This window comes from Palaemon carinicauda, chromosome 35 (assembly GCF_036898095.1).
Source record: "Palaemon carinicauda isolate YSFRI2023 chromosome 35, ASM3689809v2, whole genome shotgun sequence".
In the NCBI taxonomy this organism is placed as follows: domain Eukaryota; kingdom Metazoa; phylum Arthropoda; class Malacostraca; order Decapoda; family Palaemonidae; genus Palaemon; species Palaemon carinicauda.
Window position 1 is genome coordinate 67,358,484 of NC_090759.1, and position 17,024 is coordinate 67,375,507.

A 17,024-nucleotide genomic window follows, 5' to 3' on the forward strand; every position below is an offset into this window, starting at 1 on the left:
TTATATATGACATGTCTGTTTCGACGTTGTTACTTATTTTAGAATGATTTATTGTTAATTTGTTCTCTTCATTTATTTATTTCCTTATTTCCTTTCCTCACTGGGCTATTTTTCCCTGTTGGAGCCCCTGGGCTTATAGCATCTTGCTTTTCCAACTAGGGTTGTAGCTTGGATAGTAATAATAATGATAATAATATTAGATTTACAATGTTTGAGTGGCCGAAAACTTATTTTGTAGAGTGAGCAATTAGGAACTTATCTATTTCGAATAGAGTGCAAACTTATTTTACGGAGTCAGCTGTAAACAGTTTGAACCAGGGTTGCCAAGTTGGCCTTTTTTCGGGCCAAAAAAATTGCAAATTAGGCCTTTTTTCGTGCTAGATACCTAATTTTGGCCCTTTTTTTTAAATTGGTTAGCCTTAAATGCTATATTTTCGACCTTTATTTTTGTCCTTTAAAGCTGCAGTTGATCAGACATTGGTCTTTTCTCATTTGGAAGACCTGGCAACCCTGGTTTGAACTTCGAAGTTGGAACTGGGGTTCATTATGCTAATAAACTTAAACAGGTGTTTTGGACACGTGTAATTGACAGATTGCTAGCAAACAAATTTTCCCAAGTTAGCAGCCAGGGACCAGGTATGCAGATGGGCAGAATATAAGCTTACCACCGTAATCGTAACAATCAAACAACTTCAATAGTATATGTTGTTTTCATTTCAGTTGTTTACTAATCACTTTTTTTCAGTAACTTCAGTTGACACTTGACAGTGAATATATTATGTTGGTTTTGTGTGTGGCTCCGTCCTTACCGGGTACTATGGCTGCTTCTTAATTGATTGGTCTTTATATTTTCATGTAAGTCCAGTCTATGGTTTAGATCTGCTTACTTTAAATGGAATTATATTATCTTGAAACTGAATTGGCATAGTTTTGGCAATGGCCGTAAAGAATCTTACGTCAAAAAATGTTATTTACAATCTAATCTCCCAAGTAATATTGTAAAGTACAGTAGGATAGTATTATTATTATTATTATTATTATTATTATTATTATTATTATTATTATTATTATTATTATTACTTGCTAAGCTACAACCACAGCCTAAACAGAATGCTACAAGCCCAAGGGCTCCAACAGGGAAAAATAGCTCATAAAGGAAAGAATAAGGAAACTACACGAAAATTAATTAACAATTAAAATAAAACATATTTTAAGGAGAGTAACATATATAAATTATAAAATTTTTTTAAATAATCGGAAGAGAAATAAGATAGAATAGTATGCCCCAGTGTACTCTCAAGAAAGAGAACTCGACCCCAAGACAGTAAGATGCCAATACCAATTGCTTTGTTTTAAATTGCAGTCCAAAGTTAGGAGTAGATTGTAACATGCAGGGTGCAATATAATAATTATGGTATATGGGTGGTTAGGTTAGTTCAGGTTTTGCCTAAGTTTAAACTGTGACCCAACCTCTTACGAATTCTCTTCAAACCCAATACTTTGAGCCCTATTACGTACAGTCAACAGCCACAGTGCTAATATCCTTGGTATTTATTTTCTTTCAAAATTCGCTTTTAGTCTTGCCAATCTAGGAGCCCTTGTAGTTCGTTTGGTAGAATCAAACCCCCTTTTACAAGCTTAACAGATCAAAGAGCACCACCTAACCTAAGGTTCCCCACCTAACCTTAGGTTCCCCACTTTACCTAAGGGGTGTGCCCACCAGCGCCGACTATCGGTCAGATACCGCATATACATGTAAACAGCTCCAGTTCTTCTCTGTCGGTCTTGTCGACAAGTTGATTCCGCTCGCTGTTAACCTGGAGTTTTTTCGTCATTCTTGGTGAAGTACTTCTTTTTGGTTTTGAGCTTTCGCAGTGACAGGTGCTTTTCTCTTCAATTAAAACTCTTGAACCCTTTTTTGGATAGCGTTTATTGTTGATGACTTTGGATTGTTTTTGGATTTTCTTGGACTTTTCAAAATGGCTGACCCTTCTCCTATTCCTAAATTTCGTAAATGTAATGCTAGGGATTGTAACAAACTTCTTCCAAAGGCCTCTCTCGACCCACATACCGTGTGTTCTAATTGCCGGGGTAAAACCTGCCAATTAGGAGATCGGTGTGATGAGTGCGTGGTACTTTCGGAATTCGACTGGCTAGAGTTTGATAAATATTCTCGTAAGCTTGAGAGAGATAGGGTGAGGAGAAGCTCCTCTAGGTCATTGGATTTTTCCTCCTCCCATGCCCCTGAACCTAATCCTTCCCCTGTAGTAGTTGTACCTGAACCCTCTACTAGCACTCATGAACCATCCATGCGGGATATGTTGCTTGCCATTCAAGCTTTGGGCGAGAGAGTTGAGTCCTTAGCATCGGACCGTAATCAACTCATGGCGGATGTGAATGTGTTAAAGTGTCAGAGTGCCAATTCAGAAAATCGTGGGGATAAAGTGATTAGTGCGCAAAGTGTTTTTAGTGTTGCGACCGAGGGTTCGTCTGTTCGTGCTTGTCGTTCTCCTAGTCCGAGACCTCTTTCAGGCTCCCATGCACCAGGGAGAAGTAATGTCGTAGGACTTATGGGGACGAGAGGCTTTAACCAACGAACAGACGTTCCCTCTATGGTATCGGGCGTGTCTCGTCAAGACCGCCCCTACCATAAGACGAGCGAGGCTGTTTTCTCCTCGTCATCCGAAGGCTTCTCGCGTAAGAAACCGTGGAGCAAAGTTTCTAGACCCTTAAAGCGGAAGTCAGTCCCTTCAGGACAGGTCCAGCGTCCTGGCTGTAGCCATTGGGACAGCTCTGACCCTTTGCAGTCGTCGGAAGACTGCTCGCCGCTTAAACGAAAGCGTAACACCGGCTCCGAGAGTCTCAGTAAAGGCAATGTTTTGCCGTCACAGACGTTACCATCGTCTCGGCCCGTACCGACTCCCGTTGATCCTAAATGGGTTGTCCTGCAGGATACGCAGAATAAGCTTGCCTCCCTTATGGAGGAGTATACCGTTGAGCAGGTTCACGATGATCCTCGCCGTTACGCTGATCGAGATCCTGGCCGTCAGCCGCCCAAACGAGCCTTTACTCGTCCTGTTGACGTTACGAAACGTGATGTTGGTAGTTTGTCACGTCAGTCACGTGACGTGGAGCCTCACTCGATGCAGTCCCGTGTTGGCTTTGAGCCGCTGCCGCAGTCTCGTGTTGACGTTCAGCCGCTGCCGCAAGCTCGTGTTGACGTTCAGGACGTTCGCCAACCAGCTCAGTTGCCTTGTTTTGACGTTGAGCGTCAAGCACCGCAGTCAAGGGTTGTTTTAACTGCTCAATCTAGGCAGTCAAGGCAGTCTCGACTTGACGTCGAGCGTCCTCCCGCTCCTGTTGTTGTTGCTGCTCAGTCCTTTCAGCAGTTACATGACGTAGCTTCCTTGACTGCTACTGATGCTCCTTTGCGTGTGGACTTTGCTTGTCAAGCATTGCCACCGCGGCAGGTCTCTCCCTTGCTTGAAACTTATCAATTGTCGGACGAGGTTCCTTCAGATGAGGATGTTGCTGATCCTCCGCCTACTGATAATCCTTTAGATGTTTTGTCAGACGTTGAAGAGCCTAAGGCTGCGCAACCTTCTATGGATTTTAAGAAAATCATGATGATTTTTAAGGATCTTTTCCCAGACCATTTTGTTACTGCTGCTCCTCGTTCGCCTCCGTCAGAGTTTGCGCTAGGCTTAGCTGCTGCCAAGCCTTCTTTTACTAAGCTAGTGCTCTCTCGCTCTTCTAAGAGGGCTTTACGTCTACTAGGCGACTGGTTGGTTACCAGGAGGAGTTTGGGGAAGACGGCCTTTGCCTTCCCTCCTTTTAAACTAGCTTCGAGAGCGAGCGTCTGGTATGACACGGGAGAAGTTCTCGGCTTGGGAGTCCCTGCCTCTGCCCATGGTGACTTCTCAAGCCTCGTAGACTCTCCCCGTCGCCTGGCCATGAGACGCTCTAAAATTTGTTGGTCCTCCTCGGACCTTGACCATCTCCTTAAAGGGGTTTACAGGGCCTTCGAAGTTTTTAACTTTTTAGATTGGTCTCTAGGAGCATTAAGCAGGAAGATCTCGTCTGCCGACCAGGATGTTTCCGTGCTTATTATGTCTTGTATGGACAAAGCCATCCGCGATGGCTCCAATGAGCTCGCCGCCACCTTTACGTCTGGAGTCCTAAAGAAGAGGGAAACCCTTTGCTCTTTCCTTTCAGCAGGAGTTACTCCCTGTCAAAGATCGGAGCTTCTCTTTGCCCCCTTATCGGCTGCTTTGTTTCCTCAACAGCTGATCAAGGACATTGCTGCTTCGCTTGTACAGAAGGATACACATGACCTGATGGCTACTTCTGCTCGCAAGGGAGCTCCTTCTTCATCTTTTGTTGTGAGGCCCAGAATCGATACTCCTGCGTCTAGGTTTATCCCGCCCTTTCGTGGCAGAGCCCCCAGCAGGGGAGGCGCTCGTGCCGACGGAAAGAGAGGCAAGAGGAGAGGATCCAAGTCCTCCCGTGGCAGAGTCTGACTGCCCACGTCCTCAGACAGCGGTAGGGGCCAGACTGAACAACTTCTGGCAGGCCTGGGAGAAGAGGGGTGCAGACCAAGAGTTTGTGTTGTTGCTCAAGGAGGGGTACAAAATACCTTTTGTACGCATACCTCCTCTAGTAACAGTTCCTCTAGACCTCTCTCCCAGGTATCGAGAGGAGTCAAGGAGACAAGCTCTACATCAACAGGTGTCTCTGTTGCTAGAGAAGGGAGCGGTGGTGAAAGTCTCGGACCTTCAATCACCGGGATTTTACAACCGTCTCTTCCTAGTCCCAAAGCATACGGGAGGTTGGAGGCCAGTGCTGGATGTCAGTGCGCTCAACGTTTTTGTTACGAAAACAAAATTACGATGGAGACCACGAAGTCCGTCCTAGCAGCGGTCAGAGAGGGAGACTGGATGGTCTCTCTCGACCTGCAGGATGCATACTTCCACATTCCTATTCACCCAGATTCTCGACCGTATCTGAGGTTTGTTTACAGGAATGTGGTGTACCAGTTTCGAGCACTGTGCTTCGGCCTCAGCCCTGCTCCTCTCGTGTTTACGAGGCTCATGAGGAATGTGGCAAAATTCCTTCATTTATCGGGAATTCGAGCCTCCCTGTACTTGGACGACTGGCTTCTCAGAGCATCGTCCCGTCATCGCTGTCTGCAGGACCTTCACTGGACGTTGGGTCTGGCAAAGGAGTTGGGACTATTGGTAAACTTAGAAAAGTCTCAACTGATTCCATCCCAGACGATTCTCTATTTGGGGATGGAGATTCGCAGTCTAGTTTTTCGGGCTTTTCCGTCTGCCACCCGAATAGAGCAAGCCCTGCTCAAAGTCCGACTCATGCTGAAAAAAGACCGTTGTTCAGTAAGAGGTTGGATGAGCCTCGTAGGGACTCTGTCATCCCTGGAGCAGTTTGTCTCGCTAGGGAGACTTCACCTTCGCCCTCTCCAGTTCCATCTAGACTCACACTGGAACAAGAGCAAGACTTTAGAAGCTGTGTCTATCCCGGTCTCCGAGCCAGTAAAAGCATGCCTGAACTGGTGGGACAGCAACATAAGTCTGAGAGAGGGTCTGTCCCTGGCAGTCAAGAACCCAAACCACGTGTTGTTCTCAGAGGCGTCGGATTTGGGTTGGGGAGCGACTCTGGACGGTCGGGAATGTTCGGGTCTTTGGACGTCGAATCAGAAGAGCATGCACATCAACGGCAAGGAGCTGTTAGCGGTTCACTTGGCCTTGATGAGTTTCGAGAGCATTCTTCGAAACAAAGTGGTAGAGGTCAATTCAGACAACACCACACCATTGGCGTACATCTCCAAGCAAGGAGGCACTCACTCCCACACACTGTTCGTCATCGCAAGGGACCTCCTCATCTGGTCAAAAAATCGAGGCATCTCCCTGTTGACAAGATTCATCCAGGGGGACTTGAACGTCTTAGCAGACTGTCTCAGTCGGAGAGGTCAGGTGATCCCCACGGAATGGACCCTCCACAAGGACGTGTGCAAGAGTCTTTGGGTGACTTGGGGTCAACCCTCCATAGACCTCTTTGCCACCTCGTTGACCAAAAGGCTCCCGACCTATTGCTTGCCAGTCCCAGATCCAGAGGCGACCCATATAGATGCGTTTCTACTGGACTGGTCTCACCTGGACGCGTACGCATTCCCACCGTTCAAGATCGTCAACAAGGTACTGCAGAAGTTCGCCTCTCACGAAGGGACAAGGTTGACGTTGGTTGCTCCCCTCTGGCCCGCGAGAGAGTGGTTCACAGAGGTACTTCAATGGCTGGTAGACGTTCCAAGGAGTCTTCCTCTAAGGATGGATCTCTTACGGCAGCCCCACGTAAGGGATCTTCATCAAAGCCTCCCCGCGCTTCGTCTGACTGCCTTCAGACTATCGAAAGACTCTCAAGAGCTCGAGGCTTTTCGAAGGAGGCAGCCAGAGCGATTGCGAGGGCTAGGAGAGCTTCTACCATCAAAGTATACCAGTCGAAGTGGGAAGTCTTTAGAGACTGGTGCAAGTCATCATCCATTTCCTCTTCCAGTACCTCTGTAGCCCAAATCGCAGACTTTCTCCTACATCTGAGAAATGTTCGCTCCCTCTCAGCGCCCACTATTAAGGGCTACAGGAGCATGTTGGCGTCTGTATTCAGACATAGAGGCTTAGATCTTTCCAATAATAAAGATCTCCAAGATCTCCTTAAGTCTTTCGAGACCTCTAAGGAGCGTCGTATGGCAACTCCTGGATGGAACTTAGACGTGGTCCTAAGGTTCTTAATGTCCGACAGGTTTGAGCCATTACATTCAGCCTCCCTGAAGGATCTCACCCTCAAGACGCTTTTCTTAGTGTGCTTGGCTTCGGCTAAAAGGGTCAGTGAGATCCATGCCTTCAGTAGGAACATCGGCTTTTCCACAGATAAAGCCACATGTTCACTTCAGCTTGGTTTCTTGGCCAAAAATGAACTGCCTTCTCGTCCTTGGCCTAAGTCATTTGATATACCTTGCCTGTCAGAGATCGTAGGCAACGAGCTTGAAAGAGTACTGTGTCCAGTTAGAGCTCTTAAGTTTTATTTAGCTCGTACCAAATCCTTACGAGGTGGATCGGAGGCCTTGTGGTGCTCAGTTAAGAAGCCATCATTGCCTATGTCTAAAAATGCTTTGTCGTATTTTATTAGATTTTTAATCCGAGAGGCTCATTCTCACTTGAGTGAAAAAGACCGTTGCTTGCTTAAGGTTAAGACGCACGAAGTAAGAGGTATAGCAACTTCAGTGGCCTTTAAGCAAAACAGATCTCTGCGAAGTATTATGGACGCGACCTTTTGGAGGAGCAAGTCGGTATTCGCTTCATTTTACTTAAAAGATGTCCAGACTCTTTATGAGGACTGCTACACACTGGGTCCATTCGTTGCAGCGAGTGCAGTAGTGGGTGAGGGTTCTACCACTACATTCCCTTAATTCCAATATCCTTTTAATCTTTCTCTTGAAATGTTTTTAATCTTGTTTTGGGTTGTACGGAAGGCTAAGAAGCTTTTCGCATCCTTTTTGATTTGGCGGGTGGTCAAATATCATTTCTTGAGAGCGCCCAGATTAAGGGTTTTGATGAGGTCCTGTTGTATGGGTTGCCGCCCTGGATATAACAGCTCCTGGGAGTCTTTCAGCATCCTGAGAGGATGGCTGGGCTTCGTGAGGAAAGCGGACTAACAAGGCAGAGTAATCGTCAGAGTCAGCTTCCTTACCAGGTACCTATACTTATTTGGGTTTTGTTATGATATAACTGTCAAAAACTCTAAGCATATACGCCATAATTGTATTAATACTGGTCTCTACCCACCACCATGGGTGTGAATCAGCTATTATATATTCACCGGCTAAGTTTAATATTTAAAAATGATATTTTGATTATAAAATAAATTTTTGAATATACTTACCCGGTGAATATATAAATTAAAGGCCCTCCCTTCCTCCCCGATAGAGACCCAGCGGAATGAGAAGAACTGGAGCTGTTTACATGTATATGCGGTATCTGACCGATAGTCGGCGCTGGTGGGCACACCCCCAACCTTCACGGCGATCGCTCGCGAGTTTTTGTGTTTCTGTCGAGTCGTCCGAGACGTCAGCTATTATATATTCACCGGGTAAGTATATTCAAAAATTTATTTTATAATCATAATATCATTTCTAGCAAAACTGAAATTCACAATAAGAAATGGACGATTGCCGGCTAATTTGGCATTTTTCTCTATATGTCTAATGGGTGCTGGGGCATAATAACTTTTGTATTGGTAGATTAAAATGTGAAGTCTCTTTCATTCTTATTTCATTGTTTACATCTGGGAGAATGATGTCGACCTACTGTGATATCTCTGCAGGCGTTGCTTGCATTTTATTTGGGCAGCTCTTTTTTTTTTTTTTTTTTTTTTTTTTTTTTTTTTTTTTTTTTTTTTTTTTTTTTGATGTAATCATTACCTGGCTATTTTAATCAATTAGGAGCATCCAAATATTTTTGCTCAAGTTCCCAGTTGTTGTTCTACAACAGCCATTGTTTTCCCACCCTTCCCTTCAGTTTGAGTTGAACCACCATCACATGAAGTAGTTTCCAAGAGGAAACTTAAAGGAATTACAATCTATTTAGTGTAACTTCATCCATGTCAGCAGTTACTTAGAATGGAAATGCTCTCTGTTCAGTGTATAGCCAAGTAAAAAATAACCCCAAAATAATGAGCCACTAGGATTGCGAGCATAGCTGAACATTACCGCTTGCCAGTACATACGAAGCTTGCAGTTTTTCTTTTTCCGTGAGCAAAGCAAGCACACGGTGGAGCAAAAACCATTAGAAGGACGTGAAGTGAATCCTAGATAATTATGATACTTTAATTTTCGGTCACTTACATGAACCATATATTTTTTCAACTGGTTATCCTGTGTTTATTTTGCATTTCTGACCATTATTATTGCTGCAAGTCACTCGATTTTTGGCATTTCCCTACCCCTAAAGAAAACCTCGTTTCCCACTGGGGTCCCCCATAATTGTCTTTATATAAGGGGGCCAAAAACTCATGAACTGTTGGTTTTCCCCCAATATTCATGGACAGAACTGCATAAAACACAAGATAGCGAGTAGAAAAAAATATGGTTCATGTATTTGGCTAGAAATTAAATTAGTATATATTTACCACCTAAGGTTCCCCACTTTACCTAAGGTTCCTTGCTTAACCTAACTTAGAAGCCGTATCCTCACCTACCATTGGTTACATCCCCCTTCGACCCCTTCCTAAACTACCGTATTCGTAGCTTAGCCTGTCCCAACGAAGTATATTGACCCCCCCCCAATCTATATTACATAGTTTTATAAAATTTATCCTAACTTTGATTTCCCCATTTTGTTGATGGACTATGTATTTATTGCGTACAGACCAAGCTGGATGTTTCCAGAACCGTCTAGATCCTTCCGATCGATCGTTTGTTTACATGTAGTCTCTCCACATGTTTTGTCATGATTTTATTATGTTCCCTATATCTATATATTAGGCTGATAACTGTGAATACCCTCTGTTCTGTAATTTAGCTGTCAGTCAGTTAGCTGTATCCACATTGTGCTCTTTATATTGGCGTTATAGAAGACTGTGTCTAACAAGAGATAATGAACCACCTTATAATCGATATAGAGTTGTGAGTCTTTTCTACATGGGCTGCTGCCCATGCCAATATTACTCCTCAATTATTAATGAGGTGATAGTGAAATGGGAATTGGATTCATCTAAGTCTACATAAAAGATTGCTGATTATTTTTTTTTTTAGAGCGAGTCTGTAACTTTCACTGCCACAGTGAGAGCATGAGTGACTGTGAATGCCTGATTTCACCTTTTCAATACTGGATATATGGGGATTTTTCAATATTAAACTTAGCCGGTGATCATATAAGCTGTCAGCTCTGCTGCCCGACAGAAAAACCTAAGGACAAAATACGCCAGCGATCGCTATACAGGTGGGGGTGTACATCAACAGCGCCATCTGTCGAGCAGGTACTCAAGTACTCCATGTAAACACAGAACCAATTTTCTCTCTGTCGTGCCACCGGCAAGACCTACTAAATACGCTGTTGCTTACTGGATTGGTTTTCACAGATTTTGGTGAAGTACACATTTCTAGTTATTAGCTTTCGCTTTGCAGAGGTTATCTTCAATACTTCCTTGCATTCTTTGATTGAATTTTGGATTATTTGTTGACGACTTGGATAGATTTTGAATTCCCCTTTGACTAATTCAAGATGGCTGACCCTTCTCAAGTCCCTAAATACAGAAAGTGTAGTGCTAGGGACTGTTCAAGGCGTCTTCCGAAGGCCTCTATCGATCCGCACACCATTTGTTCCAATTGTCGGGGTAAAACTTGTCAATTGGAAGATCGATGTGAGGAATGCGTTGGGCTTTCGGAATTCGATTTTCTCGAATTCCTGAAATATTCACGTAGGCTAGAGAGAGATAGAGTCAGGAGAAGTTCATCTCGCTCCGTTGATTTTTCCTCTCCCCATGCCCCACAACCTATTCCTTCCCCTGTAGTGGTTAATAATAATAATAATAATAATAATGTTTATTGGACAAAAGATATTTACATTCAAAGATTTACAAAAAGAAAAAAAGACTCAGTCCAAGCCCATGTGGAGCAGAGCTCTTCGGGCAATAATACAGCAAAATAATATCATCAATTAAGTAAAAATAAAAAATAAAGTAAATATGGATATAGATATACAAAATGTACGCATACATATACATAATCATATGTTGCTCCTGATCCCCCTTCTAGCACTCAACAACCTTCGATGGCAGATATGATGCGTGCCATCCAGGCTCTGGGTGAGAGAGTCGAGTCATTGGCGAGTGACCGTAACCAACTCATGGCAGACGTCAAGGAGTTGAAGGGTAAGAGTGCAGTGGGTAGTGACAAAGTGAGTGGTAGTGTTGTGGAAAGTGTTAGTGTTGCGCTTGAGGGTGCGTCTGTTCGTGCCTGTCGTCCGCCCAGTCCGGGACCTCTTGCAAGCTCCCAAGCCCAGGGGAGAAGCAATGTCGTACGACCAAAGGGTTCGACAGGCTTTAATCAGCGGACAGACGTTCCCTCCGTGGTTTCGGACGTATCTTGCCAAGATCGCCCCACCCACAAGAAGACGAGAGAGCCCATTTCTTCCTCGTCTGCGGAAGATGTTTCTCGGAAGAAACAATGGACCAAGGTCTCACGACCTCTCAAACGCAAGGTCCCTTCCGCGCAAGTCCAACGGCCCAGTTGTAGCCACTGGGTCAGTTCGGACTCGCTGCAGTCTTCCGATGACTGCACACCTCCTAAGAGAGGCAAAGCGGTACCGCAACAGGCAGTAACACCGTCTGTTGCCGCACCTGCTACTGTAGACCCTAAGTGGTCTTTGCTGCAGACCATGCAGACACAGTTAACATCTTTAATGCAGGACTTTAGTGCGGAGAAGGTTGACGCTGCACCCGTTAGCCTACAACCAACCACGGTTGTGCGTCCAGTTGACGCTGAGGCTACCTTCTCCCGCACTCCAGCTGTGAGAGTCCCGCCACCCATGCACAGTGTACCCTGCCAGCCGCATGTTGACGTTCAGCGACGCACGGAACCCTCCGTTGACGTTCGCGAGTTACAACAACAACCTAAGTTGTTTTGTTTTGACGCGGTGCGTCAACCTCCGCAACCCACTGTGGTTACCACTTCTCGCCCACAGCAGACTAGACAGTCAGGAGTAGACGCTTTGCGCCCCCGCGCAGCTATGGTTGTTGCCAGCTCACAGACTGACCAACAGTTCCATGACGTTGCGTCCAGTGCAGTCACGTATGCACCCGTGCTGCCGGACGCTGCTGACCAGCCAACTCTTATTCCGTTGCCGCTTCCTCCTCAGCATTCAGACGATGGACTCTCTGATGATGACGACGCTGCACACCTTGACGACCCGCACACGGACATCGACGAACCCAAGACCACGCCTCCCTCCTTGGACTTTAGAAAAGTTCTTGCGCTGTTCAAGGATATGTATCCTGATCAGTTTGTTTCTGCAGCCCCACGCTCTCCTCCATCTGAGTTCGCTTTAGGCACGCAGTCATCCGCGCCTGCCTTTACGAAGCTCGTCCTCGCCCGCTCGTCCAAGAGAGCTTTAAGAGTGTTGGGAGATTGGATGCAGTCTAAAAAGCACCTTGGGAAGACAGCAGTCTTGTTTCCCCCTGCGAAACTCGCTTCCAGATCGAGCGTCTGGTATGCCACGGGAGAAGTTCTCGGCTTGGGAGTTCCTGCCTCTGCCCAGGGCGACTTCTCAAGTCTAGTAGACTCTCCCCGCAGGCTGGCCATGAGACGCTCCAAGATTTGTTGGACTCCTTCAGATTTAGACCATCTGATAAAAGGAGTGTTCAGAGCGTTCGAAGTGTTTAACTTTTTGGATTGGTGTTTGGGAGCGTTGAGCAGGAAGACCTCCCCTTCTGACAAGGAAACTTCCATGCTCATTATGTCCTGCATGGACAAGGCCATACGGGACGGTTCCAGTGAACTTGCGGCTTCGTTCGTTTCCGGGGTCCTCAAGAAACGAGAAAACCTTTGCTCCTTCTTGTCAGCTGGAGTAACACAATGTCAGAGATCGGAGCTTATGTTTGCTCCTCTCTCGAAGTGCCTTTTCCCAGAGGAGTTGATCAAGGAGATTGCTGCCTCCTTGATTCAAAAAGACACGCATGACTTGGTTGCGTCATCTGCACGCAAAGCCACCCCTTTGCCTTCCGTGTCTAGACCCAGGATGGATACTCCAGCGTCAAGATTTATTCCGCCCTTTCGTGGCAGAGCCTCCAGCAGAGGAGGTGCTCGTGCCGAAGGGAAACGTGGGAGCAAGAAGAAAGGTACCAAGTCCTTTAGAGGCAGAGTCTGACTGCCACCTTCTTCAGACAGCAGTGGGAGCCAGACTCAAGAACTACTGGCAGTCCTGGGAGAACAGGGGCGCAGATGCTCAATCTGTGAAGTTGCTCAGAGAAGGGTACAAGATCCCATTCTTGCGCAAGCCCCCTCTAGCAACGACTCCCATCGACCTCTCTCCCAGGTACCGAGAGGAGGACAAGAGACTAGCGTTGAAACAAGAGGTGTCTCTCTTACTAGAAAAGGGAGCGGTAGTCAAAGTCCGGGACCATCAATCCCCGGGCTTCTACAACCGTCTCTTCTTAGTGGTAAAGAAGACAGGAGGGTGGAGACCGGTGCTAGACGTCAGTGCTCTGAATGTCTTTGTCACCAAGCAGACATTCGCCATGGAGACGACAAAGTCTGTTCTAGCAGCGGTCAGGAAGGAAGACTGGATGGTCTCTTTAGACCTCAAGGACACTTACTTTCACGTCCCCATCCACCCAGATTCCCAACCTTTTCTAAGGTTCGTTTACGGGAAGGTTGTCTACCAATTTCAAGCCCTGTGCTTTGGCCTAAGCACGGCGCCTCTTGTCTTTACGAAACTGATGAGGAATATTGCCAAATTCCTGCATTTAGCAGACATCAGAGCCTCCCTCTATTTGGACGACTGGCTGATAAGAGCTTCGTCCAGTCGTCGCTGTCTGGAGAATCTAAAGTGGACTCTAGATCTGACCAAGGAATTGGGTCTCCTGGTCAATATGGAAAAGTCCCAACTGGTCCCATCCCAAACTATAGTGTACCTAGGGATGGAGATTCACAGTCAAGCTTTTCGGGCTTTTCCGTCGGCCCCCAGAATAAGTCAAGCCCAAGGATGCATCCAGAACATGCTAAAGAAGGACCGATGTCAGTCAGACAGTGGATGAGTCTGATAGGGACGCTTTCATCACTGGACCAGTTCATTGCGTTAGGGAGACTGCACCTCCGTCCCCTTCAATTTCACCTAGCTGTTCACTGGAGAAAGGACAAGACACTAGAAGCGGTCTCGATCCCTATTTCCGAGAAGATGAAGTCATCACTGACGTGGTGGAAGGACAACATCAACCTCAGAGAGGGTCTGCCCCTGACTGTTCAGACCCCCAACCACTTTCTCTTCTCGGACGCATCGGACACGGGCTGGGGTGCGACATTAGACGGTCGGGAATGCTCGGGCACTTGGAACTCGGAGCAAAGAGCGTTACATATCAACTGCAAGGAGCTACTGGCAGTTCATCTGGCCTTGAAAAGCTTCAAGTCCCTCCTTCTAGGCAAGGTGGTGGAGGTGAACTCCGACAACACCACGGCCTTGGCGTACATCTCCAAGCAAGGAGGGACCCATTCTATGACGTTGTACGAGATCGCAAGGGACCTCCTCACCTGGTCAAGAGATCTAAACCTATCTCTAGTAACGAGGTTCATTCAAGGCAACATGAATGTCATGGCGGACCGCCTCAGTCGGAAGGGTCAAATCATCCCAACAGAGTGGACCCTTCACAAGAATGTATGCAAGAGACTATGGGCCACATGGGGCCAACCTACCATAGATCTCTTTGCAACCTCGATGACCAAGAGGCTCCCAAATTATTGCTCGCCAATCCCGGACCCAGCAGCAGTTCATATAGATGCTTTTCTACTGGATTGGTCCCATCTAGACCTTTATGCATTCCCCCCGTTCAAGATTGTCAACAAGGTACTGCAGAAGTTCGCCTCTCACGAAGGGACAAGGTTGACGTTGGTTGCTCCCCTCTGGCCCGCGAGAGAATGGTTCACCGAGGTACTGCAATGGCTGGTGGACGTTCCCAGATCTCTTCCTCTAAGAGTGGACCTTCTACGTCAGCCACACGTAAAGAAGGTACACCCAAGCCTCCACGCTCTTCGTCTGACTGCCTTCAGACTATCGAAAGACTCTCGAGAGCTAGAGGCTTTTCGAAGGAGGCAGCCAGGGCGATTGCTAGAGCAAGGAGGACATCCACTCTTAGAGTCTACCAGTCGAAGTGGGAAGTCTTCCGAAGCTGGTGCAAGTCAGTATCAGTATCCTCAACCAGTACCTCTGTAACTCAAATAGCTGACTTCCTTTTATACCTGAGGAAGGAAAGATCTCTTTCAGCTCCCACGATCAAGGGTTACAGAAGCATGTTGGCAGCAGTCTTCCGTCACAGAGGCTTAGATCTTTCCAACAACAAAGATCTACAGGACCTCCTTAAGTCTTTTGAGACCTCGAAGGAGCGTCGTTTGGCCACACCAGGTTGGAATTTAGACGTGGTACTAAGATTCCTTATGTCAGAAAGGTTCAAGCCACTACAATCAGCCTCCTTTAAAGATCTCACTTTAAAGACTCTTTTCCTCGTCTGCTTAGCAACAGCTAAAAGAGTCAGTGAGATACACGCCTTCAGCAGGAACATCGGATGATTTTCATCTGAAACGGCTACATGTTCTTTACAGCTTGGTTTTCTAGCCAAAAACGAACTACCTTCTCGTCCTTGGCCGAAATCGTTCGATATTCCAAGCCTTTCTAATTTGGTTGGAAATGAACTAGAAAGAGTCTTATGCCCTGTTAGAGCTCTTAAGTTCTATTTAAGACGAACTAAACCTTTACGAGGACAGTCAGAAGCTTTATGGTGTGCTATTAAGAAACCTTCTTTACCTATGTCGAAGAATGCAGTTTCCTATTATATCAGACTGTTGATACGAGAAGCTCATTCCCATCTGAATGAGGAAGACCATGCTTTGCTGAAGGTAAGGACACATGAAGTTAGAGCTGTCGCAACTTCAGTGGCCTTCAAACAAAACAGATCTCTGCAGAGTATAATGGACGCAACCTATTGGAGAAGCAAGTCAGTGTTCGCGTCTTTTTATCTTAAAGATGTCCAGTCTCTTTACGAGAACTGCTACACCCTGGGACCATTCGTAGCAGCGAGTGCAGTAGTGGGTGAGGGCTCAACCACTACATTCCCCTAATTCCATAACCTTTTTTAATCTTTCTCTTGAAATGTTTTTTATTGTTGTTTTTGGGTTGTCCGGAAGGCTAAGAAGCCTTTCGCATCCTGGTTGATTTGGCGGGTGGTCAAATTCTTTTCTTGAGAAGCGCCTAGATTAGAGGTTTTGATGAGGTCCTTTAGTATGGGTTGCAACCCTTGATACTTCAGCTCCTAGGAGTCGCTCAGCATCCTATGAGGATCGCGAGGCTCAGTAAGGAAGACGTACTTAAAAAAGGCAGAGTAATTGTTCAAGTCGACTTCCTTACCAGGTACTTATTTATTTTATGTTTGTTATTTTGAATAACTGCTAAAATGAAATACAAAATACTTAGCTCTTAATAATGTAAACATGTAATGCTGGTCTCTACCCACCCCCCTGGGTGTGAATCAGCTTATATGATCACCGGCTAAGTTTAATATTGAAAAATGTTATTTTTATTAATAAAATAAATTTTTGAATATACTTACCCGGTGATCATATATTAAAGGACCCTCCCTTCCTCCCCAATAGAGACCCAGTGGACCGAGGAGAAAATTGGTTCTGTGTTTACATGGAGTACTTGAGTACCTGCTCGACAGATGGCGCTGTTGATGTACACCCCCACCTGTATAGCGATCGCTGGCGTATTTTGTCCTTAGGTTTTTCTGTCGGGCAGCAGAGCTGACAGCTTATATGATCACCGGGTAAGTATATTCAAAAATTTATTTTATTAATAAAAATAACATATTACTATTATTTTTCCTAAGGATAAGAAATAGTATTAGTAAGAAGATTTTTGAAGAATAAGTATAGAAGATTATTGAGGAAATATAAATCCAGCGTAATTTTATACAAAAGCTCCGCTAGCAAGTTATCAAATTTAAGTACTTTCACTAAAAGAGGGAAGTCCAAGGTTTCATTTGATATATAAATCTAAGCGGCGCTAAGTCCAGAAGTGGTTTAAAAATCAAAATTAAATTTGATCCACCTGAAAAAAACCAAGTCTCTCATCTTCAAAACTCAATTTCCCCTTCAGACTGAGCTCTCGTTTGTTCGTTAAAAACATTGATTGTCATTATTGCACCATCAACTGTATTCTACGTAGCTAGACGTCGCCCAAACGTCATGGTTT

The 17,024-nt window shown here is 45.6% G+C and overlaps 1 protein-coding gene across 6 annotated transcripts in view; it reads left to right on the plus strand.

Moving 5' to 3' along the window:
* The first annotated feature begins 487 nt into the window (after nt 1-487).
* The window catches only part of LOC137627835 (uncharacterized), a 102,028-nt gene continuing 85,491 nt past the window's right edge, over nt 488-17,024 (plus strand). For 3 of the 6 annotated variants that reach the window (XM_068359240.1, XM_068359239.1, XM_068359235.1), the window contains exon 1: nt 708-855. The gene's annotated coding sequence lies outside the window, so the exon portion shown is untranslated. The other 3 variants (XM_068359236.1, XM_068359238.1, XM_068359237.1) reach the window with 3 other exon arrangements.